The 27,956-nt window shown below is 39.6% G+C and overlaps 1 long non-coding RNA gene across 1 annotated transcript; it reads left to right on the top strand.

Annotated features, from left to right (window-relative positions):
- Nucleotides 1–27,956, top strand: LOC129556623 (uncharacterized). Its single transcript, XR_008686040.2, has 4 exons — nt 1–123; nt 523–609; nt 7,929–7,980; nt 27,738–27,956. It is a non-coding gene; the product is annotated as an uncharacterized LOC129556623 (long non-coding RNA).

The raw sequence follows: 27,956 nt of genomic DNA, 5'->3' as shown, positions 1-27,956 counted from the left end.
GACACACACACACACACAAGGAAGAAGGTCATATGGTGGTGGAGAGAGAGATGGCAGCGATGCAGCTGCAAGCCCAGAAACACTGAGGACAGCTGGCAGCCACCTGAAGCTAAAAAGATGCAAGTAAGTCATGTCCCCTAAAGCATTCAGGGGAGAACGGCCCTGCTGACACCATGACTTTGGACCTTCAGCCTCAAGAACTGGCAAACAATACATTTCTGTTGTTTTCAGCCACCCACCCAGTTCATGATACTTTGCGAATGGCAGCCTTAAGACACAAATAAAAGTATCTTGTTCCAGGTTGGTGTTGTGGGTCAAAATAAGAAAACAGGAAAATGAGAAGCTCTCTGAGTGAATCCTAAAATGTTAATTCATGTTAGTATTTTAAGCACTCTGAGATTGTTGGGATAGGGGATCTGTTCAATGTGACCTTTCCAGCTCCTTCCCTATGTGGAACCAGCTTTGAATTCTCTGTGTTTGCATGACGGACGGGACTAACACACTCCTACACGCCTTCTGAAGGGGGAAGTCGATCACCCTGACCACTGTGCCGGCCCATCACTCCCAGTGGACCAGTTTTCATTTGATGTTATAAGGTTGGTGGTGGAGGTGAGTGTTTTTGGGGATGGGGTGGGGAATTTTCGCAAAGGTCTTGGCTACATGATGGTGCTGGGAGTGATAAAACTGCATATTATGCTGAGAACTGACTGAAGAGAGAAGATTCACTGGTTGATCATCTCTGTCACCTGAAGAGATCCTTTCATTTTGGGCAGGGATGAGTAGTGTGTATATATTAGAAAGAGAGCCAAATGGTCTCTTCCATTTAGACGAATGCTTTTTCTCCCCCTAGACCCTAGAACCAACTGCCATACTCACCACGCATGATGTTGTATTTTGATGAGGTGGTGTTGCATTTTAGGGTTTCCAGAAACAGATTCTGGCATGAAGGTTAGACTGTGAGATGTTTATTAGGTATTAATACTTGAGAGAGGGAAGTAGGGAAAAGCAGGAATGGGCAGAGGAAGAGATCAAGTTGTAATAGAGACCCAGTTAAGCCTTGGCTAACCCAGCAGGGAGCTCTAGAATAAAACTGAGTTGTTCCATCATGGGCACAAATGACTGCATCCTATAATCCCCGCCTTTTTTAGCCTATGGCAAAGTCCTGACCTCAGTCAAGGGCACTCCCTGCAGGAGAAGTTTACAGCTGTAGTCTGTATGCTGGTTATACCCCTAGAGCTGGGCAGCAAATCCTTTCTTGAAAGGAGATTGGGTGGCACAGCTTTGTGTCTACCACAGGTGCTAGGAGATTGACTTCATTGACCTGGATTCCTAAGATCCTGGAGGGACGTTGAGGTGTTGGTGGTGCTGGTAACTGGGAAAGTTATAAGGGGGTATTCTGAGTGGGTAATACAGTTGATTGGTAGGTAGACTGGCTAAGCTGTATCTAGGAGATGTAAATACAGAGTTTTTCTTCTAGTTTTTGGTGTGCACCATCTGATTATCTTGGACTGTAGGTAGTGGACAGATGGAGAAAGCACAGAGCAGCCCCTTCAGCAGTCAGCATAAACACTGGGGGATCCGATTGGTAACCAGGTGACTAAATGTGTGGAGACAGAGATCTCTTTGCAAAACAAGGTAATGGAGAGGTGTGGATGGGAAAACAACCTAGAAAGAAATGTCCATTGTAGGGTGGTGTTACGGTCAAAAGAGAAGAAGATGTCCTTCATTCATTTATTCAAAAGATGAGCCTTGAAGGGTGACTGATGATTAAGTAGGTAAAGAGGAAAAAGAGGAGAATTCTATACAGAGGGCTGGGTGGCACAGGACCCTGGGTCTCTGTCATGGCCCTTGATGATCCAGATCTTCCATTTTCATTCCCTTTGCTGAAGAGAATGATAGAAAACTCTCTAGAGGGTGAGACAGCAAAGCTGAGTACACAGACTATGATGGGATTGGAAGCACTACAAAAAGTTGGTGCACGGAGCTTGAGGGCATGCTCCATGACGAGGGAAGGTCTAGGGCTCAGGCAGGGTCTAGCTGGCGGAGGATCTTACCCACCATTTCAAGGAGGTGTAGACCCCTCCTAAAGGTGAAGGTACATCTTTGAAGGGTTTAGCAGAAGAGTAACATGAGCAAATTCATGCTTTAGAATGGTCTCTGATGGAGGGAAGAATGAATTGGAAGGAGGCCAGCCTTGAGGTGGGGAGACCAACTAAGAATATTTTAAAGTGGTTTAGCAGAGAAGAGTTAAGTGGGCAGGACTGAAGATTGAATAAGCAACAGTAGGTGATAGATGAAAATTAGATAGTTAAGAACAGAGAGGGGTCAAGGATGGACATGATGTCTGGTAGGAGAACCAGGATAAAGTAAGCTCATTGGGCACTTGCAGACTTTACACTTGGTTCCACTCTCTTCATCCATGGCTGTAGGGTTCTAAAAGGGATGATGATAACCATAATTACAGAAAAGAGACTTACATTATTCCTTCTGAACAGAAACAAATGTAGAAGCAGGAATATGAAATCAGCAGATCTGGATGATTTGGGCAAGTTAATTGCCTTTGAATCTCAGTTTCTTCTTTGGTAAAACGGGGATGCTGCTGCTGCTGCTGCTAAGTCACTTCAGTCGTGTTCGACTCTGTGTGACCCCATAGACGGAAGCCCACCAGGCTCCCCCATCCCTGGAATTCTCCAGGCAAGAACACTGGAGTGGGTTGCCATACTACCTATAACTCTGTGAGCATAAATGGAAAAAAATGATTAATGTATTAATGTATATGAAAGCTTTTAGCCAGTACCTAATATAGAACTAATCCTTAGCTCTCCAGTCATTCATTTAAAGACACGGTGTTTTAAAATATGTTATTAATGTTAACATATCACAAACCGACATTTATTGAAAACCTACAATCTACAAGGCATCAGTTCAGTTCAGTCGCTCAGTCGTGTCTGACTCTCCGTGACCCCATGAATCACAGCACGCCAGGCCTCCCTGTCCATCACCAACTCCCAGAGTTTACTCAAACTCATGTCCACAGAGTCGGTGATGCCATCCAGCCATCTCATTCTTTGTCGTCCCCTTCTCCTCCTGCCCCCAACCTTTCCCAGCATCAGAGTCTTTTCCAGTGAGTCAACTCGTCGCATGAGGTGGCCAAAGTATTGGAGTTTCAGCTTTAGCATCAGTCCCCCCAATGAACACCCAGGATTGATCTCCTTTAGAATGGACTGGTTGGATCTCCTTACAGTCCAAGGGACTCTCAAGAGTCTTTTCCAACACCACAGTTCAAAAGCATCAATTCTTCAGCGATCAGCTTTCTTCACAGTCCAACTCTCACATCCATACATGACCATGGGAAAAACCATAGCCTTGACTAGACGGACCTTTGTTGGCAAAGTAATGTCTCTGCTTTTTAATATACTATCAAGGTTGGTCATAACTTTCCTTCCAAGGAGTAAGCGTCTTTTAATTTCATGGCTGCAATCAGCATCTGCAGTGATTTTGGAGCCCCCATAAAATAAAGTCTGACACGGTTTCCACTGTTTTTCCATCTGTTTCCCATGAAGTGATGGGACCAAGGCATCAAGGAGGATAAATAAATGTAACACATTGTTTCTGTTCTCAAGAATTTTGTAGCTTGTTTAGGAAAACAAAATTTATATATGTGAAAAACATAAAACCAGTAAAGTATTTAAATCTTTTTGAGGATTCAGGTGTCAAGAGGGAACTTGAGGCAAGATATTGATAATAACAACTGTCAGTTGTTTAATTAGATGAATCCCAGGGATGGGGGAGCCTGGTAGGAGTCCGTCTATGGGGTCACACAGAGTCGGACACGACTGAAGTGACTTAGCAGCAGCAGCAGAGGAAGAAGATGTCCCTTTATTTATTTATTTTTCTTTTGAAGATGTCCCTTTAATCTGAGGTTCTTAAAGAAGGCTCTGAGGAAGAAGTTGGATCTGAGTTGCATTTTAAAGTAAGATTGGGGGAATGAAGGCTGGGATAAATTAGGAAATTGGAATGAACAGATACACACTATTATATAAATAAAATAGGTAATCACCAAGAATCTACTATATAGCAAAGGGAACTATAGTCAATATTTTGTAGTAAACTATAAGGGAAAAGAATCTGAAAAAGAACATATGTGTGTGTGTGTGTGTATGTTATATCTGAATCACTTTGCTGTACACTTGAAACTAACACAACATTGTTGTAAATCAACTATGCGTCCATAAAAAACTAAAATCCAATAAAATAGATTGGATTTTGTAGTGTGGCTCGGGGGTTGGTAATTGTCTGCCCTGCCCACTGCCTGTTTTAGCACGGACCTATGACTAAGAAGGGTGTTTAAATGGCTGAAAAAAATTGAAAAAGAATATCATGTTGTGACACATTAAATTATATGAAATTTAAATTTTAATATTCATAAATGTTTTATTGGAGCACAGTCATACTTGCTCTTTTACACCCCATCTGCACTGCTTTTGAGATACAAAAATTCTCCAAGCCAGGCTTCAGCAATATGTGAACCGTGAACTCCCAGATGTTCAAGCAGGTTTTAGAAAAGGCAGAGACACCAGAGATCAAATTGCCAACATCCGCTGGATCATGGAGAAAGCGAGAGAGTTCCAGAAAACCATCTATTTCTGCTTCATTGACTATGCCAAAGCCTTTGACTGTGTGGATCACAATAAACTGTGGAAAATTCTGAAAGAGATGGGAATACCAGACCACCTGACCTGCCTCTTGAGAAACCTGTATGCAGGTCAGGAAGCAACAGTCAGAACTGTACATGGAACAACAGACTGGTTCCAAATAGGAAAAGGAGTACGTCAAGGCTGTAATATTGTCACCCTGCTTATTTAACTTATATGCAGAGTACATCATGAGGAACGCTGGGCTGGAAGAAGCACAAGCTGGAATCAAGATTGCCAGGAGAAATATCAATAACCTCAGATATGCAGATGACACCACCCTTATGGCAGAAAGTGAAGAGGAACTAAAGAGGCTCTTGATGAAAGTGAAAGAGGAGAGTGAAAAGGTTGGCTTGAAGCTCAACATTCAGAAAACAAAGATCATGGCATCTGGTCCCATCACTTCATGGGAAATAAATAGATGGAAAAACAGTGGAGACAGTGTCAAATTTTATTTTTTTGGGCTCCAAAATCACTGCAGATGCTGATTGCAGCCATGAAATTAAAAGACGCTTACTCCTTGGAAGGAAAGTTATGACCAACCTAAATAGTATATTAAAAAGCAGAGACATTACTTTGCCAACAAAGGTCCGTCTAGTCAAGGCTATGGTTTTTCCTGTGGTCATGTATGGATGTGAGAGTTGGACTATGAAGAAAGCTGATCGCCGAAGAATTGATGCTTTTGAACTGTGGTGCTGGAGAAGACTCTTGAGAGTCCCTTGGACTGCAAGGAGATCCAACTGGTCCATTCTAAAGGAGCTCAATCCTGGGTGTTCATTGGAGGGACTGATGCTAAAGCTGAAACTGCAATACTTTGGCCACCTCGTGCGACGAGTTGATTCATTGGAAAAGACACTGATGCTGGGAAAGGTTGGGGGCAGGAGGAGAAGGGGACGACAGAGAATGAGATGGCTGGATGGCATCACCGACTCTGTGGACATGAGTTTGGGTGAACTCCGGGAGTTGGTGATGGACAGGGAGGCCTGGCGTGCTGTGATTCATGGGGTCGTGGAGAGTTGGACACGACTGAGCGACTGAACTGAACTGAATTGAACTGAAGTTGAATACTGTGTCTGAAACCGTATGGTTCACAAAATCTAGAATATTTACTATCTGGCCCTTTACAGAAAGTTTTCTGAGCCCTGGTGTGGAGGATGGAGGGAGACATTCTGAGTATGTGGGATGCCAAGAGTGCAAATGATTGTGCTGAAAAGAAACAGAGAATGAGTCATTAGAGGAGTGGGAATCCACAGGAGCCCCACGGAAGCCAAAGGAGGGCAAGAGGGGCTGTCTTGAGAAGTAGGGAGTGTCAACACTGCCAAGGAGTACCACGAGCAGACAGAAACGCAACTGAGCAGAGACACGGGCTTTGCAGTTTCACGTCACTTGTTGGTTTGAATCCTATGAAACACAAGGAGTAGAAGGAGGGCTGGAGGTGAGGGAGCAGAGGCAGAGCCTAAGAAACTGGGTGGATGTAGTAAGAGTTAGTAGAGAAATACCTGTGTGATTTACCATAGAATAGAGATCTTCACATATTTGTGGGTGGGGATGGGGGATGGGAGGGCTGGGGAAGGCAATTCCAGAAGGACCTTTGGAAGAGGCTCCCTAGAGCAGGACTATTTGAAACAGTGAGGCTGGGGAAACATCAAGCCAACATTTTTTTGACAGACTTCTTTTTTATGTTCTTAAATTCATTTTATTGAGAGTAAAACAAAAACAAAACAATTCACTCATTTCTTCTACCGCTCTAACCCTACTTCTGACAATCTCCAGTCTTGTATTATCTGTGAGCTAGTTCTTTAAACGTTTTTATTAGCGTACAGTTGTTTTACAATGCTGTTAGTGTCTACTGTACAGCAAAGTGAATCTGTTATACATATACATATATCCCCTCATTTTTGGATTTCCTTCCCATTTAGGTCACCATAGAGCACTGAGTAGAGTTCCCTGTGCTATTTAGTAGGCCCTCATTAGTTATCTATTTCATACATAGTATCAATAGTTAGATAAACCTTGAAGCCATCTCATACAGACCAGTACCATTGAATCAGCTCCTTCAGAGTCCTTTCAGCTAAATGTTCCTGAACTCTGAGTTAAGAGATGCACGAAGAACTGGGGGTCAACAGACTAGGGTTTGCATCTGTCCCAACTTATGAGCAGTTGGCCTTGGGAAAGTTGCTTAAGCTCTTTGCCCTCTTTGCTTATCTGGGAACAGTGGATGCTAATACATTCATCAGAGGATTATTGTGAAAAACAGTGAGATGATTCTGTCTGGAACATATCAAAAGCATGGGTTCTGGTAATTAGCAAATTCTCAATAGCAAGTCAATATTAATGCCATTTCAGTTAAACAATAATAGCTAATCAGGAAAGTGTCACTATGTTAGGGGACATTTGCTTTTCTTCCCGGAGATGGAACAAATATTGTGTGTCACCACTCCCCGTTTCTATGACTGTGGTACTTTGTCAGTTGATCGCAGAACTCTCTCACTGAAACCAGATGTGGCCTCGGAATTTTCTCAACCCAGTGTTCTAGAAATACTAGCAATTAGAGTTGGCACAAGACTTGAAACATTTTATATTCTGACCTAATGCCTATTTAGCTCTCTATAACATATGCATGGAATTCTTCCTGGAATTTTGCCATTGGGATCAATAGATCTGAACTCATAGTTTAGAAGCAAAAATGTCAATCTTCCATGTCCTCTTCTACTGGCCAGTAATGTCCTTGATCTTACAAAATAAAGACCACGTTGTCATACTTGCCCTTGAGGTAAATTTTTACAAAAGTCTTGTCTTCTGAAAGTATCAATGACTTTGAAATTTGAGAATGGAATTATAATAAAAGTAGCCTAAGATGTTACTTCTCTATTTCCTCCAAACCTCAGGGAACATTTAAACCTCATTGGTAAGGACTTAAATCTAAACTTTGGTTAAAGGTATTGACCAAGTTTTCCTCTCCATTCATTTATTGAAATCAAATAAATGCATCTGACTGAGGGGAGACATTTATATTCCTGAACTGAGAGCTCTTGATAAAAGATTTACTCACAAAGCAGACTGCAATTCCTGCCTTTTCAAATTTCTCTGTCTGTTATGAAAGAATTTTTCTTGTACTGTGTATGAGGAAAATATATGCTACATTGGAGTGCGCTGATAAGATCATGTTTCTATGGTACCATTTTTTTCTGAGTATTTTGGTATTTTAAGATGTTATCTTTTTCGTTTTCACAGCACGCTAGGAAGAGGGAAGGACATGTTGTTCTCACCTCACAGTGAAATTGAGGTAAGCAGTTACTCACTGTCTTGCATAAGTCACTGATTGAGCTGGGGATGTGATAGCAAACAGCCTTCTATTCACGCGTCCACCCTGACCCTGCAGCATTTCTGGTCAATCCATTAATCCCATTTTCTTGTTCTTAGTTAATGACTACAGAGTTGACTCTGCTTATCGGCACTGAGGGACAAGAGAACAGGACATAATCACAAATGGTAGATGATATAAAAGTAATTTGGATTTGGCGATAAAATATGTTTTTGTACTTGCATTGGAACTCGGGCGTGTCTGGTGTTCTGGAAATTTACAGCATTCCAGTCCAAGTGGAGAAACTATGCAAGGGAGACCCAGGGCACCTCGTTTGTCTCTTGATTCTCAGCCCACCTGCTCTACCCACATTGCCCTGCTGAGATCAGAGCCTCATCTCTTGACTGATTCACTGATCCAGCCTACGTAAATCTGTCTTGTCTAAGTTCCATTATAGACATTCGTCTCTTCTTTCTCATGGCTATGGGAGAAACCAGTATCTTGGATTAGGAATTGTTAATAATTCCCTGAAGTTTTATTTTTAATACAAGGTATTGAAATGTACTAAGGAAATTTTAAAGTCAGATTTCTTGACTATATAATTATAAGAAGAAAGAAACGGAAAGCAACACAGATGCCAGGTAATGACATTGAATGACAGACCTCTTATAGGAAAGTGAAAGTATCTTCTTACTCGAAGTTTTGTCAGTGATGAGAATAAATTCTTTTACATTTATGCATCATATGTTTAATTAAAAAAACCCACAAACATTGCTTAGTATCTACTCTATGCCAGCAATGATTAGGGACTGAATTGATGATAGGAATTTGCACAGAAACAAATAAAAGAAGTTGAAAGTTAAAAGTGCTTGGAGGTAACATTTAAAATTTTTTAAAAACAATTTTGTTTATTTATCTTTGGCTGTGCTGCATCTTCATTGCTGTGTGGGCTTTTCTGCAGGTGTGGAGAGCGGAGGCTACCCTATAGTTGTGGTATGCGGGCTTCTCATTGTGATGGCTTCTCTTGTTGCAGAGCATGGGCTCTAGGGCCTGTGGGCTCAGTAGTGTGGCTCCTGGGCTCTAGGGCACAGGCTCAGTTATCGTGGTGCACAGGTTTATTTGTTCTGCAGCATGTGGGATCTTCCTGGACCAGGGTTGAACCCATGTCTCCTGAATTGGCAGGTGGATTATTTACCCCTGCACCATCAAGGAAGCCCTTGAAACATTTTGATTTTTGGATCATTATTTATTTATGTGTACATTTAATCAGTTCATTTATTGATTAAATTTTAATGCATTCACTTATATTTAATATTAATAATCTTTAATTGATGTGTTTATCCATAAAAAATCTAAGTACCTACTTAAATGTCTACTGAGTGTTAATTTTTCTCTCCATTTATTCTCTCATTAACTAGGAGCAATTTAAAATAACATTGCTTAACCATCCAAAAGAATGAAATAATGTCATTTGCAGAAACATGGATGGACTGAAAGATTATCACACTAAGCAAAGTAAGTTAGAGAAAGACAAATATCATATGATATCACTTACATGTGGAGCATAAAATAAAATACAAATCAACGTATCTACAAAACAAAAGCAGGCTCACAGATGTAGAGAACAGATTTGTGGTTGGCAAGGGGAAGAGGAAGCAGGGGAAGGAAGGAATAGAAGTTTGGGATTAGCAGAGGCAAACTAGGACGGATAAGCAAGGTCATATGGTAGAGAACAGGGACCTATATTCGATATCCTATGAAAAGCCATAATGGAAAATAAAAAGCTGACATCGTTCAAAATTATTTTTAATTTATTCATTTAACACTACAGATGTGGATAACTCAAAAGAGTCAAATTGTGTTACAAGATTTGTTTGAAAATCTTCATTCTTCTGTTTTCACCTCTCCTTCTCTACCTTCCATATCCATCCTCCTCCAATATGTTTCACTTCCCTGTCTTCACAGACAACTGTCCTTAATTATACCAAGTGATTTGAGGGGCATGGTATTTACTTCCTTGTCTCAAACAACATGCTTATATTCTTCCCTTTCTCTCTCTTCTCTCTTCTCAGCTTTAGGAATCATGTTTTGATTTTGACTACGGAAAATGAGAACTTAGTTTTTCAGACACACTTTCCATCCCCTTCTATATTCATCCATATTTCCCATCTTTCTCTCTTTACATAAGGTAGTTACATAATACATAACATACTGTACATAATATAATACACTCCATACAAGTATATGGAATAAACCAGATAGTATATTATTAGTACAGTTCCTTTACTATGTAAGTTTTGCTTTCCTTTGTCATCCTTTTGGGATTTTTTGTCTTTTCTTTTTTTGTAGACACTAGTTTTTATTGTTATTTGATGTTTCTTCATTTTGACAAAGCATTTATTCTACTTGCTTTCTGTATGCTGATGCAAGGCAGACAAATAGTCTGACCCTTTGAATGTCTGAATACACTTTTATCCTTTCCCCAACTATGGTTAATGGTTTTCTTATGAATGGAGCTCCACATTGGGAATCACTTTTTTTTCTTCATAATTTTAAATATACTGCTTTATTACTTTCTCCAATGTTTTTGCTGGAAAGTCTAGTGTCATTCTCATCTTCGATCCTTGATATGAAATCTATATTGTCCTCTCTGGAAAACTGTAGGATAATCTTTTTTTCTGGCCCCAGTTTTCTATAATTTCAGCATGATGTATATGATTGTACATCTGTTTTTGCCCACTGGATTGTACAATTTGGAAAACTCATGCTTTTTAGTTCTGGATAATTTTCTTTAATGATTTTATTGATGATTTCATTTCATCCATTTTCTCTGTTCTTTCATTATGAGATTTTATTATTTGGAAAACAAATGTGCTGAATGAATTCTCTAATTTGGCCCTAACCTCCCAATTTTCCATTACTGTCCTTTGCTTTTCTTTCAAGGATATTTTCTCAACATTATCTTTCCATCTTCTATTGAATTTTTTTCTCTGATATACAAAAGTATTATATATTTTTTAAAATTTCCAAAGCCACTTTGTTATTTGAGTTTATGTTGCTGTTACTTTGCCTCTGAAGATGTTAGAGATACTCTTTGATAAGGTTTCTTCTCATTGCATTGTCTCTGTTTACTTTGCATTGTTTCTTTCCACACAATGTCTTTTACATTAAATGCCTGTTAATTGTTTGGTGATCGTTGGTTGTCTGTTTATAGTTAACAGTGGGCCCTAAAAGCTGTTTGGAATCTCTTGGCATGAGGTTTGTGTTGCCAACTGTCTGCTTCATCAGAAGTTTTATTGGTGAATCCATAGTGTTAGCATCTTTAATTCTTTTACCTAAGCCTTGCTACATTCACCCAGAGAAGTCACCACAGAGCTCTTTTCTGAGGAGCATAATTCTGGCTGTCAGTGCTTTCAGAGATGGAGAAGGTTCAAGGTCTGAAGATTAATTTTGTACTTTCTTATAATCCTTTTCTCTTCAGAATGGTCCCAATGCCTTTGACTTAGCTTGGTGTCCTCTGATCCATGGTGCGGTGGTTTAGTTGCTAAGCTGTATACAACTCTTTGCAATCCCATTGACTGTAGCCCTCCAGGCTCCTCTGTCTATGGGATTTCCCAGGCAAGAATACTGGGATTTTCTTCTCCAGGGGATCTTCGTGACCCAGGGATCAAATCCAGGTCTCCTGAATTGCAGGCAGGTTCTTTACCCACTGAGCTGAATTCTTAGTTGTGGCTTGTGAAATCTAGTTTCCTGACCAGGGATTGAACCCAGGACCCCTGTATCGGGAGAACAGAGTCGTATACACTGAGCCACCAGGGAAGCCCTGCTTTGATCCACAGACCTTTTTATCTTGTCCAGAGAGGAAGCTTTCAGTTTTCTCCTAGAGTAGGCTGGGATATGTAAATTTTAATGGTTTCTTCTTTTTTAAAAATCATTAAAAAATATGTATTTATTTATTTGGCTGTGCTGGGTCTTAGTTGTGGCATGTGGGATCTTTAAGTTGTGGCTTACAAACTCTTAATTGTGGCATTTGGCATCTAGTCTCCTGACCAGGGATCGAACCCAGGCCCCCTGCATTGGGAGAGAAGAGTCTTAGCCCCCTGGGTCACCAGGGAAGTCCCTTAATTGCTTCTTAATCACACTTCTAATCAATCCTCTTAGTTTTTAGCTCTACTTTCATCCCTGGCTTAAGATTACTCAGTATTGCCAATTTCCAAGGTTTTGGGTGTTCTGTGGTACAATCTGATTAATTCTTGGCTTTCCCTATTCTTTGCTTTCTGAAATATGCTAAGTCATTAACCACTAATCTTTCTGCTCTTCAGTTTCTAAAATTCAATAGCTCTATTCATATTTCCTATTTTCTTTGTTTTTTTGGGTTTATGACTTTCCAAGTCCATTTACTGTTATTTTGGTGGACTTTGCAAGGTAGTGGAGGCTTATTTCTACCTCTAAATAGATATTTGAAATTATTAACAACTTTTATTAGTTAAATATCCAGTCCCTCTTTCAGTTCAGTTCAGTCGCTCAGTCGTGTCCGACTCTTTGCGACCTCATGAATCACAGCACCCCAGGCCTTCCTGTCCATCACCAACTCCCGGAGTTCACTCAAACTCACCTCCATCGAGTCGGTGATGCCATCCAGCCATCTCATTCTCTGTCGTCCCTTTCTCCTCCTGCCCCCAATCCCTCCCAGCATCAGAGTCTTTTCCAGTGAGTCAACTCTCCGCATGAGGTGGCCAAAGTATTGGAGTTTCAGGTTTAGCATCAGACCTTCCAATGAACACCCAGGACTGATCTCCTTTAGGATGGACTGGTTGGATCTCCTTGCAGTCCAAGGGACTCTTAAGAGTCTTCTCCAACACCACAGCTCAAAAGCATCAATTCTTCGGCGATCAGCTTTCTTTACAGTCCAACTCTCACATCCATACATGACCACTGGAAAAACCATAGCCTTGACTAGGCAGACCTTGGTTGGCAAAGTAATATCTCTACTTTTTAATATGCTGTCTAGGTTGGTCATAACTTTCCTTCCAAGGAGTAAGCCTCTTTTAATTTCCTGGCTGCAATCAGCATCTGCAGTGATTTTGGAGCCCCAAAAAATAAAGTCTGACACAGTTTCCACTGTTTCCCCATCTATTTCCTATGAGGCACTCTATAAAGAAAATTTTACATACAGAATCTCAAAGGAATATACACTGACCCTAACAGCAGAAGAAAGAAGTACCCTAACAGTAGAAAGAAGATGAAGCAGTGAAGTAATTAACTGGGTTATTAACATTCGGGGTATCCTAGTCAAACTGATACCTGTGGGCTAAGCATAGTAGGTATTATCTAGTCAACATAGCACTGAACATTGTTTAAAAGAGCCTTATTTTACAAATATTCTTTCATATGTATTTTATAAGCCTATACTTCCAGCCTATACTTTTCAGAATCAGGTGATCTATCAATATTGGTCTGCATTTCCATATGCAAAAACTGGCTTGCATGGAGAAGATGCAGTTTGCCTTTCATGTTTCAACAAGCCCCCTCCACTCCTTCTCTCTCCCACCCAGCCTGCTTCTTATTTATATTACCTGCCTGGCTCTTGTAGGCAATCCAGCCTTAGAGGATCAGAACACTGGACTTCATCTTCCTTGAGGAAAGCAGTCAAAGGAATAGGACAACACTGAAAATCAGCTGCTAAGGGAGCCCCAGAACAGATCCCAGCCTTGTTAGCCTCCACTTAATCTCTTCTAGTGGAGTTATCCAGTGGACCCTATCAAGATGCGTTTTGGTGAACATGGACTCATAGCAAGGGAGTAGTTCATATAAACCAAAAGAACAAGGCACTCCTTGAAAGCAGTTCAGATGTGTTTATCTTCCAAGAGGACTCCATATTCATGTTGTCTTGCCAGGGACCGGCCAAAGTAGAGCTCTCAGTCTGAACTCCCTGCTGATGAATACAGTATTTCTTTAGTTATATTAATATTTCAGCTTATGTTCAAGTCTTGTTCCTGAAAGTAGTTTTATTCTGGTAGCTCATGACACTAAAGATTAACAGTAATAACAACTGCAACAACAAATCTTCACTGAACATTTATTCATGCCATCAGAGGCACATGCGTTATATTAAGGAATTCCCACAAAATATGCAAAATAAGTGTTACTTCTAATGTAAAACTTATGAAAAACGAGGGTTAAGCGATTTATTCAAGGTCACATGATAACGAGTGAACTAGTCAGAATGTGAATCCAGTCTGTCTGATTTTAAAGCCTGTGATTATTTCTAGGATTCTGAATTGGTATATCTTTGTTTTCATCTTGAATTGCCAAGACTCTTGGCCACACTGGTAGAAGCCCACTTCGGCTTAAACAACAAAAGGAAAAGTACTGAAAAATATAGCCAAATTGAAAGAGCAAGGGTTTTGCTGACCTTAAGCAGTGGGTAAGACTGGAGACCTAGATGGCTCACTATTTATCTGCTTTGTCTCTGCTTCCCTCTGAGTGAGGGAGTGAAAGTTGCTCAGTCGTGTCCAACTCTTTGCAATCCCATGGAATAGTCCATGGAGTTCTCCAGGCCAGAATACTGGAGTGGGTAGCTGTTTCCTTCTCCAGGGGATCTTCCCAACCCAGGAATCAAACCCAGGTCTCCCACATTGCAGGCGTACCTCTGGAGAAAGCTCCATTTCCTTGCATGGGAGCTTGGCTTGATCCGTGATGGGGGGTTTGGGGAGAGATTGACTTGATTGTAGGCAATCTTTAATTCAGTGATTTGAGAAACAAGTGATTCTTCATTTGGCATTCCCAGCAAAGAAATCCTGGGAAGACTCTCAGCAGTTCTGAATGGCTCATATGTCCATCCCTGAACCAATTGCTATGTCCAGGAAGACTGCAAACTGAGTTCTGCAAAACCCTTTAGTAAAGTTGATAGAGCCTATTAATATAAGGAGAAGGGAGAAAGAGAGATGGATAGATAAGAGCTACTGTGCCTCTATTTGTGTTGATTCTTAAATACAGAATTCTGTTTTACAAAAAATTTATTACTTTTATCAATAAAAAAGTAAAAAAAATTTACAAGACAAAAAATGCCTAGTATTCACAGGATAATCTTAATGTTCTTGCTCAAAATTCTTGGAGAACACTTCACTGCTGCCTTCATTTTAGAGCCTATAAGAGGCTAGGTCACAAATTAGCAGTCCGTGGGGTCTGACACGACTGAGCGACTTCACTTTCACTTTTCACTTTCACACATTGGAGAAGGAAATGGCAACCCACTCCAGTGTTCTTGTTTGGAGAATCCCAGGGACGGGGGAGCCTGGTGGGCTTCCATCTATGGGGTCACACAGAGTCGGACACGACTGAAGTGACTTAGCAGCAGCAGCAGCAGCAGAACAAGAAGTAATCTTGATTTAGATATTTCTAAATAGAGTTGGACAGGGAGGCCTGGTGTGCTGTGATTCATGGGGTCACAAAGAGTCGGATACGACTGAGCGACTGAAATGAACTGAACTGAACTGAACTAAGTCAAGTCTCACACAAGGTAAAGGATGTGTGGACTTAGTGGACTGATGAATAAAGAGGGAACTACTGTGGAGGAACAATTACCAGGGAAATCCTGTCTTTTTGCTGGGTGGCAGAAAGACTCCCAGAAGTTTTCAGACTGACAGTGTTGTTGAAAATTTGAGACAGAAAGAGTCCGTGAGTTAGAACCAAACTTCAGGGAAGTTTGAGCTACTTGAAAGTGACTTAAAAAAAAGAAGAAATGGGTGTGCTCTCAGTTGGCAAGTTTAAATCCTTCTCACTCTGTTCTACTACTCTGAGGACCCATGAAGAAAATGTAAGAAAATGTAAAAAAATAAAGAACATTTCATGTAAAGATGGGGACAATAAAGGACAGAAATGTCATGGACCTAACAGAAGCAGAAGATATTAAGAAGAGGTAGCAAGAATACAGAAAAGAACTATACAAAAAAGGTCTTAATGATTTCAATAACTGTGATGGTGTGATCACTCACGTACAGCCAGACATCCTGGAGTGTGAAGTCAAGTGGGCCTTAGGAAGCATTACCACAAACAAAGCTAGTGGAGGTGATGGCATTCTAACTGAGCTATTTCAAGTCCTAAAAAACGATGCTGTTAAAGTGCATCACTCAATATGCCAGCAAATTTGGAAAACTCAGCAGTGGCCACAGGACTAGAAAAGGTCAGTTTTCATTCCAATCCCAAAGAAAGGCAATGCCAAAGAATGTTCAAACTATAGCACAATTGTACCCATTTCACATGCTAGCAAGTTTATGCTCAAAATCCTTCAAGCTAGGCTGCAGCAGTACATGAACAGAGAACTTCCAGATGTACAAGCTGGATTTAGAAAAGGCCGAGGAATCAGAGATCAAGTTGCCAACATCTGTTGGATCACAGAAAAAGCAGGAGAATTCCAGAAATATGTCTGCTTCTTCTTCATTGACTATGCTAAAGCATTTGATTGTGTGGATCACAACAAACTGTGGAAAATTCTTAAAGAGCTGGGAGTATCAGACCACCTTATCTGCCTCCTGAGAAACCTGTATGCAGATCAAGAAGCAAGTTAGAACCAGACATGGAACAACGGACTGGTTCCAAATTGGGCAAGAAGTACATCAAGGCTATATATTGTCACCCTGCTTATTTAACTTATATGCAGAGTACATCATGCGAAATGCCTGGCTGGATGAAGTTCTAGCTGGAATCAAGATTGCTGGGAAAAATATCAATGACCTCAGATATGCAGATGACATCACCCTTATGGCAGAAAGCGAAGAAGAACTAAAAAGTCTCTTGATGAAGGTGAAAGAGGAGAGTGAAAAAGCTGGCTTAAAACTCAACCTCCAAAAAATGAAGATCAAGGCACCTGGTCCCAATCACGTCATGGCAAATAGATGGGGAAAAAATGGAAACAGTTACAGTCTTTATTTTCTTGGGCTTCAAAATCACTGTGGGCAGTGAATACAGCCATGAAATGAAAAGATGCTTGCTCCTTGGAAGAAAAGCTATGATAAAACCAAACAGTGTATTAGAAAACAGACATCACTTTACTGACAAAGGTCTGTCTAATCAGATTGTGGTTTTTCCAGTAGTCACATGTGGATGTGAGAGTTGGGCCATTAAGAAGCCTGAGCACTGACGAATTGATGCTTTTGAACAGTGGTGCTAGAGAAGACACTGGGAGAGTCCCTTGGACTGCAAGGAGATCAAATCTGTCAATCTCAAAGGAAATCAACCCTGAATATTCATTGGAAGGACTGATGCTGAAGCTGAAGCTCCAATACTTTGATCACCTGATATGAAGAGCCAACTCATTGGAAAAGACCCTGATGCTGGGAAAGATTGAGGGCAGGAAGAGAAGGGGGTGACAGAGGATAAGAGGGTTGGATGGCATCACCAATTCAGTAGACATGAATTTGAGCAAACTTCAGGAAATTGTGAAGGACAGGGAAGCCTGGTGTGCTGCAATCCATGGGGTCACAAAGTTGGACATGACTGAGTGACTGAACAACAATATTTTGTTTGCGTGTGTGAGTGGGTTAAATTGCAATATTCTACCATCAGATCAGATTTACTTTTAAAAAGAGCACTCAGACTGCGGTTTTAAGAATGTATTGGGGAGCAGAGGGATGAATGGCAGGAAGATATGTTAGGAGTCATGTGATGACCCAGACAAGAGCTGATGCCCTGAACCAGGGAAAAGTAGAAAGTAGGAGAGAAAAGGGGAGATGTGAGAAATAGTAGAGGAAAATTAGGACTTGGCGATTGATTGGAGAGGGGAGTGAGAAAACAGAAGAGTGAAGAACTGGCACGATTCTCCATCTAGCTTTCTGGTTTGGGCATCTGGATGGATGAAGATACCATTTACTGAGGGAATAAAACCAGAGGGAAGATCAGTTTTGGGTGGGCAGAGATTCTGAGCTTAGTTTTGAACATGTTAAGATTGAAAGTGTTTATAATTATATTAATATACATACCTAAGAACTGTCTCAAATTAGTCAACAAATCCTGTTGATGCATTGTTTTTTTTCCTATCTGTTCTTTTTTTTGTCTTTTTCTTCTACCACCATAATTGGGATTACAATCACCTCATATCTAGAAAGTTGAATAGTCTTCTATCTTCTGTTTCTCCTAGAACTTGTATAGGGTTGCGGTATTAATCTACTCAAAAGCTGGTTTTGCTGTGTCATTCTCTATCTCACAGCATCTCACTGCTTTCCTATTGCCAACAGAATACTTCCAAAATTGCTTACAGTTTGACTCCAAACTACTCCAACCTTATCCTACTCTTCCTTTACTGAGAATTTGCCTCAGTTTGCCAAACTATAACTTCAAATACAATATACTCATTTCTCTCTTTGCAACTATGCTCACGTCATAGCCTTTTGCATGGCCTGAGCTTGCTTCTTCTCTCTACCCTTCTGACCCTTGAAACTCAGCTCTTAAAGCTCAAATCTTCCTTGGAGGCCATCAGTTAACTCCATTACCGTTCCATTTGAGTCCCTCACTCTCCAAAACTCTACCAGTTGCTGCCCATGCCCCTTACTCCCATTGGCACTTCTTCCCATATTGCATTGTTTTGCAATTTCATTGTGTTCATTTAATCTCCCGATATAAGCTTGAGAACAGAGATCAGATTTCATACTACTTTGATATTCTCCAGAGCACCTAGTATACTTCTATGTACAAAATAGGCACTCAGTAAATATCTATCAACTTAAAAAACTAAAGTCCATTTTTTTCCCTTCCTGCTAGTCTTATCGCTGCCTGAGTAAATGAAGTTGATATGTGAAAGCAGTTGAGATTAAGCATGTAAAGTGGAAGAGTAAATAGGAGACAGGAGATTTTATTGAAACTTCATGATGTTAAAAAAAATCATTAACTATTAATTCTACTTTTAAAGCTTTAAAAATATTTAGATTCCCTGTCTCATCCTCATAGCAATTTGGTGTATACTTTAAGTAGTGAAAGGCACAGAGGTGCTAAAAATTAGAACAATATATATTTTTTAATTGACAACAGAAATAAACTTGTTTTAATCAAAAAGTTTTTTGATTTTTCATATTATTTCATAGCAAAAGTCAATAAATCTTAGTGTAAATCACTTTTTCTGTCTCTAAATTAGATTTGAAACAAAATCTCATTTCTTTTAAAAAAAAGTCAATGAAAAATAAAATATTTAGAGCAAGTTTGTTGGTGTAGATAATAATGATTTGGTTCTGAATCTAAGTCTTCAATAAATATCTAAGTTTGGATACCAAAGTAAGCACTAATAAAAAATAAAAAAGGAAAAAGCACTCAAGCTATGGTTCAGTGCAAACATTTTCCATGAAATAAGTGCTTCTATTCTTATTACAGAATTAGAGAAGTCAACTTAATGCATATTTAAGTCAACAGAAACTGTTCTAGGTAAATGAATTTAATCTTTATGGTCACTGACACACAATATAATCTCGTTTCTCTCAGGATTTTCGTCTTTAAGTAACTAAGTGACTCATAAGCTCAGAAAATATTTTCTGGTACAGGTAAGTCAGAGCTTAGCATGAAATATTCTGAATATTTCTTCTCCTCTTCAGATGAGTATTTCAAAAATAACAGCTCCTTCCTGGAAGGTGTAATTGGCTTTTGGTTAGGAATGTCTAAAAATGGTTGTCCTTTTGTGGAATGCATTTCAGGACAAACTAGAATATACTTTTTCCTTTCTCCATCCATCAAAATCCTACCAATACCTTAGGGTGTAGCTCAAATGTTGCCTCTTTTACACAACTTTGCTTTATGTGAAGGCAGAATTAATCATCTTTTGCACGTTTTTTGTGGGACAGGGGTAACATTTCTTACACTATTCATTTCAATTTACGAAGAAGCTCCATAGTTGGTGTATATGTTTGGTTTCACCCCATGGAAATTATAAATTATTCAGTTTTATATCTCCCTTTATACCTTAACATAGTACTTTACATGTGGTAAGTGATAAGTGAGTATATTTTATTTTTAAACATTAAAGCAGTTTAATCAAAATAATACATAATTGTGGTTAAAAAATGCTATCAGTTCAGTTCAGCTGCTCAGTCGTGTCCAACTCTTTGCGACCCCATGAATCACAGCACGCCAGGCCTCCCTGTCCATCACCAACTCCCGGAGTTCACTCAAACTCATGTCCATCGAGTCGGTGATGCCATCCAGCCATCTCATTCTCTGTCGTCCCCATCTCCTCCCACCCCCAATCCTTCCTAGCATCAGAGTCTTTTCCAGTGAGTCAACTCGTCACATAAGGTAGCCAAAGTATTGGAGTTTCAGCTTTCGCATCAGTCCTTCCAATGAACACCCAGGATCGATCTCCTTTAGAATGGCCTGGTTGGAGGGTTTATAAGGAGAAAACAATAGCCCCCTTTCCTCACCTGTCACTACCACAAATCTTGATTATCAGTGTGGTGGTGGTTTAGTCACTAAGTCTGTCTGATTCTTGTGACCCCATGAACTATAACCCTCTAGGTTCCTCTGTCCATGGGATTCTCCAGGCAAGAATACTGGAGTGAGTTGCCATTTCCTTCTCCAGGGGATCTTGCCAATCCAGGGATTGAATCCAGGTCTCCTCCATTGCAGGCATATTCTTTACTGTCTGAGCCACCAGGGAAGCCCTGATTATCAAGGGAACTATATTTAATTTTTCTTTTTTTTTGATTTAAGTTCTTCTCATGGTTACCATCATTTCACTAAATAATATACTTAGTTCTCTATTTTTTTTTTTTTTAGATTTTCTATTGATTTTCTGTTATGGAAATGACTATTATGGGAGATGAGGACTTTTTAAACTTACATTTTTATCTTTCTCTCATGTTTAAATTGCTTTCTTTCTTAAAGACGGTATCCAGTCCCCCAAATAAATGGAATATTCTTAGATACCTTCTAGGGACTCTGTCCTCTCATGGCAATCAGCACGGTTGCTCCTCACAATGCTGGTTCACAGCTGCCATTTGGGGACTTCTTTCTTTTCGTTCTATCTTGGTTGAATTTTCTGGTTTCCAAATCTCATCTTTTCTTTCTTATTGGTTTTCCATCCACATTTTGTGGAAGTGCATCCTTAGCAAACCTTAATGAGGGACATTTAGGAGGGAAATTTTCTTAGCTCTCCTTGAGTTTTATTTGATTTAGAGCTTGATTGTATAAAGGATTCTGTATTGAAAATCAATTTTCTTCCAAGCATTGAAAATACTGTCTTCTGGTGTCCACTGCTGCCAATGAGACATCCAATACCAGATGGAGGAGTGTCGCTCATTTGTAGATGAGAATCTCTAAGATTTGAGACTCTACTCTTTATCTTTGGGTTTTGAAAAATTTTCAGTGATGTGTTTAATTGAGGACATGTTTTTACTCTTCAGCTCTGGGATAGTCTCAATTATTTTCTTGATGATTTTATATCTATCTATGTCTTTATTGAGGTATAATTCATATACCATACTATTCATCCATTAAAATGTACAATTCAGTGGCTTTTGGTACATTCACAGGATTGAACAACTATCATAATTCTGGACTTTGAAAATGTAGAATATTTACACCACCACAAAAAGAAACTTTATACTCCCTGACAGTCACTCTCCTCTTCCCTGTTCCCCAGCTCTTGGTACACACTTCTTGTTGTTGTTCTGTCTCTCAGTTGTGTCTGACTCTTTGTGAGCCCATGAACTGCAGCACACCAGACTCCCTGTCCATCACTATCTCCCTAAGTTTGCTCAGACTCATTGAGTCAGTGATACAGCCAACCATCTCATCCTCTGTTGCCCCCTTCTCCTCCTGCCCTCAATCTTTCCCAGCATCAGGGTCTTTTTTCAATGAGTTGGCTCTTCACATCAGGTGGCCAAAGTATTGGGGAGCTTCAGCTTCAGCATCAGTCTTTGGAAGGACTGATGTTGGCACACACTAGTCTGCTTTTTCTCTATGGATTTGCCTACTCTGGATATTTCATATAAATGGAATCATATGATATGAGGCCTTTTGTATCTGGCTTATTTCATCTAGCATAATGTTTTCAAGGCTCAACTATGTTTTAGCCTGTGTCAGTATTTAATTTCTGTTTATGCTGTGTCGCTTCAGTCATGTCCGACTCTTTGCAACCCCATGGACTGTAACCTGCCAGGTTCCTCTGTCCATGGAATTCTCCAGGCAAGAACACTGGAGTGGGTTGCCATTTCCTCCTCCAATTTCCGTTTATGGTTGCATAATATTCTATTACATGGACATAAAACATTTTGTTTATTTATCAGATGATGGACGTTTGGTCTTTTTCCACTATTTTTTTTTAATGAAAATAGTAACTGTGAGCTTTCAAGTGCAAATTTTAGTGTGACCCTGCTTTCATTTTTCTTGGATATATATCTCTGAGTGGGATTACAGGGTCATGTGTTCAGTAAATATACTTTAATTGCTTAGATCTTATCACATTTTCTTAGTTTTCACTTTCCATGGTATCTTGCTTTTTATGATTTTAATATATTTTGAACCTCTCTGAGAAAAACCAGTTGGCTTCATTAGTTACCATTGTGTGCTCCAGAACTTATTTCCTATTCACTGATACTATTCCCATTCTTCAGTTCAGTTCAGTTCAGTTCAGTCGCTCAGTCGTGTCCGACTCTCCGCGACCCCATGAATCACAGCACGCCAGGCCTCCCTGTCCATCACCAACTCCCGGAGTACACTCAAACTCATGTCCACAGAGTCCAATCTCTTTGTTATTTTGGGCTAAAATCTGTACTTGTGATTAGCAACATTTTACTGGAGTGTTATCAATTCAGCATGTTGAATTCAAATCCAGTAAATTATATTTATTGGAGTATTAATTTGTTAAATGATTATCCAACTGCCCCACTAAGTGCCTATATAGTGGAGGCAAGTAGATTCTTTACATATTGTCTATCTTCTTACCTTCGTGTGATAGTCATGCTGTACCTTACAAAAATCTGAACTATGGAAAACCGACCTTACAGAGAAACAACCATTACAGCAATATATTTGATCCTAGTGTGCAAGAGATTATGAACATGCTTTGACTTTCTCTTACACTGAAAAGAGAAGAATGAAAACCTTATTGATACTTTTTAAATTTTCATTGAGTTTGCTTTTGATTCACATTATGACCAAAGACAAATCAAAAAAATTCTGCCCGCCCCCATCTGCTAAGTAGAATTTATGATCTCTCCAGAGTATTATCCCTGGAGAAGGAAATGGCAACCCACTCCCGTATCCTTGCCTAAAAAATCCCCTGGATAGAGGAGCCTGGTGGGCTACAGCCCATAGGGTCACAAGAGTCAGAAACAACTGAGCAAATGAGCACAGAGTGTTATGGCATGAACTTGCTGACTACTGAGAATTATTATATAAAACAAATTTCCTATGTTCAAACAAATCTAAAATGGTATCAGGTAGATATCATCTTCATGTAGAGTAGGATGTCAGTCTGTTTCCCTTTCCTTTCCTGGAAGGACATGTAACTCTGGGAAAAAATGATCATTGATACTGCTTGCCATGAAGGGAATGAACAGTGTTACTCTCACATATTCCATGAATTCTTTTACAGGGGGTTCCATGGCTGCCGCCACCAGTCAGGAACACTGATGTTGTGTGCTCAGTAACTCCCTAACTCTTCAACTCTTCCATTTCTGGAGAGAGGTTTCCTTATGAGCAGGTAGAGCCAGGTTCCTTAATGACCATGTGACCAATACTTGTTTGATACTCTATTTGGTGGGATGTGAGTACTATCTTGTAATGAGTGGGTAAATGGATCTGATGAATGCAGGTGACTTCCTTTCCAAAACTGAGCTCACTTTCTGCAGGGGAACTACACGTTTCTATGTATGGTCTTGAGAAAGTTTTCACTATTCATCAAGATTTCCTCACTGGCAAAGAGGGATACCTATAATAGCTCAATCAAATAGCCACTGTGGCATGATCAAACAAGGAACCTCAGAAATGAATGCTCCATATGGCCCCATTTGTCAATACCTTTATATACATGGGCGGGACAAACACACCACACACACACACAGAATTACTAGTGTGAGGCTTCATTCCTTTGCCAGCATTAGCATCTCTCATTGCATTCCAGAGCCTATATGATTTAAATTGATAATGAGTTACAGGCTTAAAATTATATGCTCTAGGATGACTCATTATGCATAGGCATACTTCTATCCTCCAAATGTGCTTCTTTTAATTAAAGGACTGGGAAGCTTTTAGAGTGTGGATCTGTTAATCTAAATCATGGAGAATAATCCTTTTCTTAGTGAGCCTTGAGCTGCATTAGCCCTTGGTGTCGCTTGTGATTTTCTCCAATAAATCTCATTTCCTTTTTTCTAGTTTCTAATTGGTATCGGTTTGATGTTGCTAGTATTTAAAACTTAAACAATCCTAAATTTTAAACTACACTGACTTTCCAGGAGGACACATCTGAGCCAGGATTTCCACAAGTGCAATTCCATCTAGGAGTTTGGAGAGAAATCAAACTTGGGTGTGCTATATCAAGCCTCAGGTGTGTCCTAGAGACTGAATTCCTTGGCATTGCTTCTTTGATTTTTTTCCTTCTATTTCTTCCACAGTCTTCTTTTTTCCCTTTCAAACCATGGCCATGGTGGCTTTTAAATGACTCTAAACCTCAGGAAATAAAGACAGTTTTTTGTTCCTAGGGTTAATATCTTGTCAGTGGACTGAGACCAGGGCATCTCTGCCTTCACACCTGTCTGGTTTTCCATGGCAAAGGTATTCTGTGTTGAGTAAAGGTCCCACTGCAGGATATCTAAGAACCATTGAATCTTAGGAGTCCTGGGCTTGTGAAAAATGAAGTGATTGATCTTATGAACTGGCCGGGACAAAAGAGAGCAAGAGTCTTAAATTATGTATTTGTTCATGAAAAGGCTTAAGGGCTCTGAACCACATACAGCCCTTAATTCCACACAAACACCTTTCATTGAAGCTAACAGCTACCATGTTATCTTGATTGAAGTCTTTGGAGAACATACAGAATATGTTGATAATTCATATTATATCACACTGTAACTTAGGTGCTTGCCAGGGAAGCATACTTCTCTCTTCAGAAAAAAATTAATATTTGCTTGATTCCCCGATAAAAGGAATACTACAAAAGAATATTGCAAAACCTTGAAGGCTTGGCAGGGTTTCCTATGTGGGTGGAAAAATGTTGTTCTGAAGCCAGAGTGGAATTGCTCATGAAAATATAACATAAAAAAATACGTTAAAAAAGAACCTCAATCATGGGAGAAAAAATACACACATAAATGTACAAAACAAGAAAGCTTATGAACTTTACCAGCATGTATTAAATAAACATGATGATATAATCCTAATGTTATTAAAATGGCAGCTCCTTGATATTAGAAATAATAGGAATCTCTTTCTTATGCTGATTTTAACCCTTATCAGATTCCCACTGTGTTTGGATCTATGTCTATTGGGTGTTGATATATTTATATCTTGCTTCTACCCCAAATCTACCTCTACCTTTGTCATAGAGTGTAGCACTCTTGCTCCTCAGAAAGGAAGCTACTTAAGCTTTTAAGCTTTATTCTTAGTTGAGGTTATAAAAAATTTAAGTGTTGGAATGTCCCAAGTCTAGAGGTAAAAATCTCTCCCCTTATTCCAGCTTCACTCTCTGAACTCTTACTTTAACTGATTTTCATACGTTCCCCCTCTTACCCAACCATAACCTCTTATAGAAGCTTCAGCACAGTAATGATTTCTACCTTATGCTGCATGATAAATATGTGGGACAAAGGAGGTTGAACAGAGCTGTAAATGGCTAGTTGCTTAGACAAAGATTTAGTGTTTTCAATTAATGACTCATTTATTTAGTTGAGAGGGGCATATATTTTGAAGTGTTTTTCCTAAACCTTATTCTATAGATATGGATCAATCTTCTCCCTTATGAATATCAATTCTTTCCATAGAGGTCAGCGAATGTAAGGGATGTGACTTCAGAAATTCCCTATAAAGGAAAGATGGTTAAAGTAAATTGCCATTTTTATCCTATCTCATAGATCCTGGGCCTGTGTCTTAATTGTGCTTCTTTGTTAGAGACATGTAGTCAATTTTCCCTAAATTGGAGAAGCTATTCCTTGCTAAATAAAGAATGGAAAGAGAAGGCTTCACAGAGCAGATTGGGGGTGATTTTAAACAAAAGATAAACTATAGCTTAGCAGAAGGAGTAGGAGAAATGGATGATTAACTTTCCCGAGCAGTAGTTAATGAGTAATCAATGAAGCATTTCTTCAGTACTTCCTAGATTCCCAAAAGTGAAGTAGGCAACCTGAGAATCAATGAAGTCTCTGACATGATATTTAGCCTTAAAGGGAACTTAGCCTCCAGTTAGGTAATACGTAATTTACATATCAAGTGAAAGCACTGCATTCTGTAGAACTCTCTGAATGCATAAGGGGTTCAGAAAAGGGAGATGTGAGTGATCCATTGAGAAGCTGGGGTAAGATAAAAGAAACTTAAAGATGGTCAGTGGAGAATTTAGGTGGACACTGAGACTACTGGTCTGAGAAATGAGTGGTTGCACTTGAAACCTGTTGAGGAGACATGCATAGGGTGCAGTGATGTTTGTGAAAAATTAGTTTGGGGACCCTGATCTTTGAAAGCAGATGAGTTTATCCTTGATAGAAAGGGAAACCTAGTGGGTTCCTAATGAAAGCACTATTCCGGGAAGATGAAACAGTCAGCAGGGGATTAGAACAGAATGGAATAGTGAGGGACACTGGAGGCTAATGATCTGCTAGAAAACTATTAAAAAAAAAAAGGTTATAGATGTCACATAGCATAACATTAACCATTTTAAAATGAACAATTCAGTGGCATTCAGTGCATTCACGATGTTGTACAACTATCACCTCTATCCAGCTCCAAAACATTTTCATTTTTCTTTTTTTTTGGCCACTCTGAGTGGCTCAAGGGATCCTAGTTCTCCAAACAGGGATCAAATCTGCGCCTTTGGCAGTGAAAACATAGAGTCCTAACCACTGGATAGGCACGGAATTTCAAAAACATTTCCCTTATTTCTAAGTGAAAGCCTTTACCTTTTAGAAGATGTTTTCCCCCATTTCCCAGCCTTTGGCTACCATCAGGCTGTATTTTGTCTCTACAGATTTGTCGGTTCTGAATAGTTCATAAAATAGAATCACATAATTTGTAACATTTTGTGTCTGGCTTGTTTCATTCAGCAGAATGTTTCCAAGGTGCATCTACCTTGTTGCCTCTCAGTACTTCATTCCTTTTCATGGCTAAACAATATTCTGGAAGTGTATTTCTGAGTAATGTGGAGTAGAGTGGTGTACAGGGTTAATCTAAAATGTGTTTTGAAGCGAGGAGTGATGGTTAAACTCTATAATTCCATTTTGTTTAATAAGAGAAGAATCTAAGATGGTTATTCTGGGTGAATGGAGATTGTACCTCACTGATAGAAATAGAATAATTGAAGGAAGAAGGATTTTAGGAAATAAGACTGGAAGTTTAGAGTAAGAGTGAAATTAGTAAATAGAGATATCTCATAGAGATGTAAATTCAGGAAAAAAACCAAGAGTTGAAGTCTAGAGTAAAACATTTCATAATTATTCCTTAAGTTTAAACTGATAGTGGTAAGTTAGAGAATAGTCTGGAGTAGGAATGGAACACTCCACAGGATATCAAATGTAAATTTTATTCAGCAAAGTGTTTTGCTCTGCTTATAGTGGGACAAAGTTGAAAACTGAAGATAGAGGATTTATGAAGACCGGGAGACATGCTGAAGAAGTATTGCCCAGGCTGATAGCAGCTGGTGTGGCAGTGGGCATCTAGGATGACATGAAGTTCAACAGTGCTTCAATTCTGCTAGATGCCGAATCTACAGAGATCGGAAAGGTGGTGAAAATGGTGGAAATTCCATACGGTTTTGCATCAGATAGATTAAA

Source organism: Moschus berezovskii, chromosome 13, assembly GCF_049115385.1.
Source record: "Moschus berezovskii isolate FMDL1 chromosome 13, NW_MosBer_1.0, whole genome shotgun sequence".
NCBI lineage: Eukaryota > Metazoa > Chordata > Mammalia > Artiodactyla > Moschidae > Moschus > Moschus berezovskii.
This window is presented reverse-complemented; position numbering and strand designations above follow the sequence as displayed.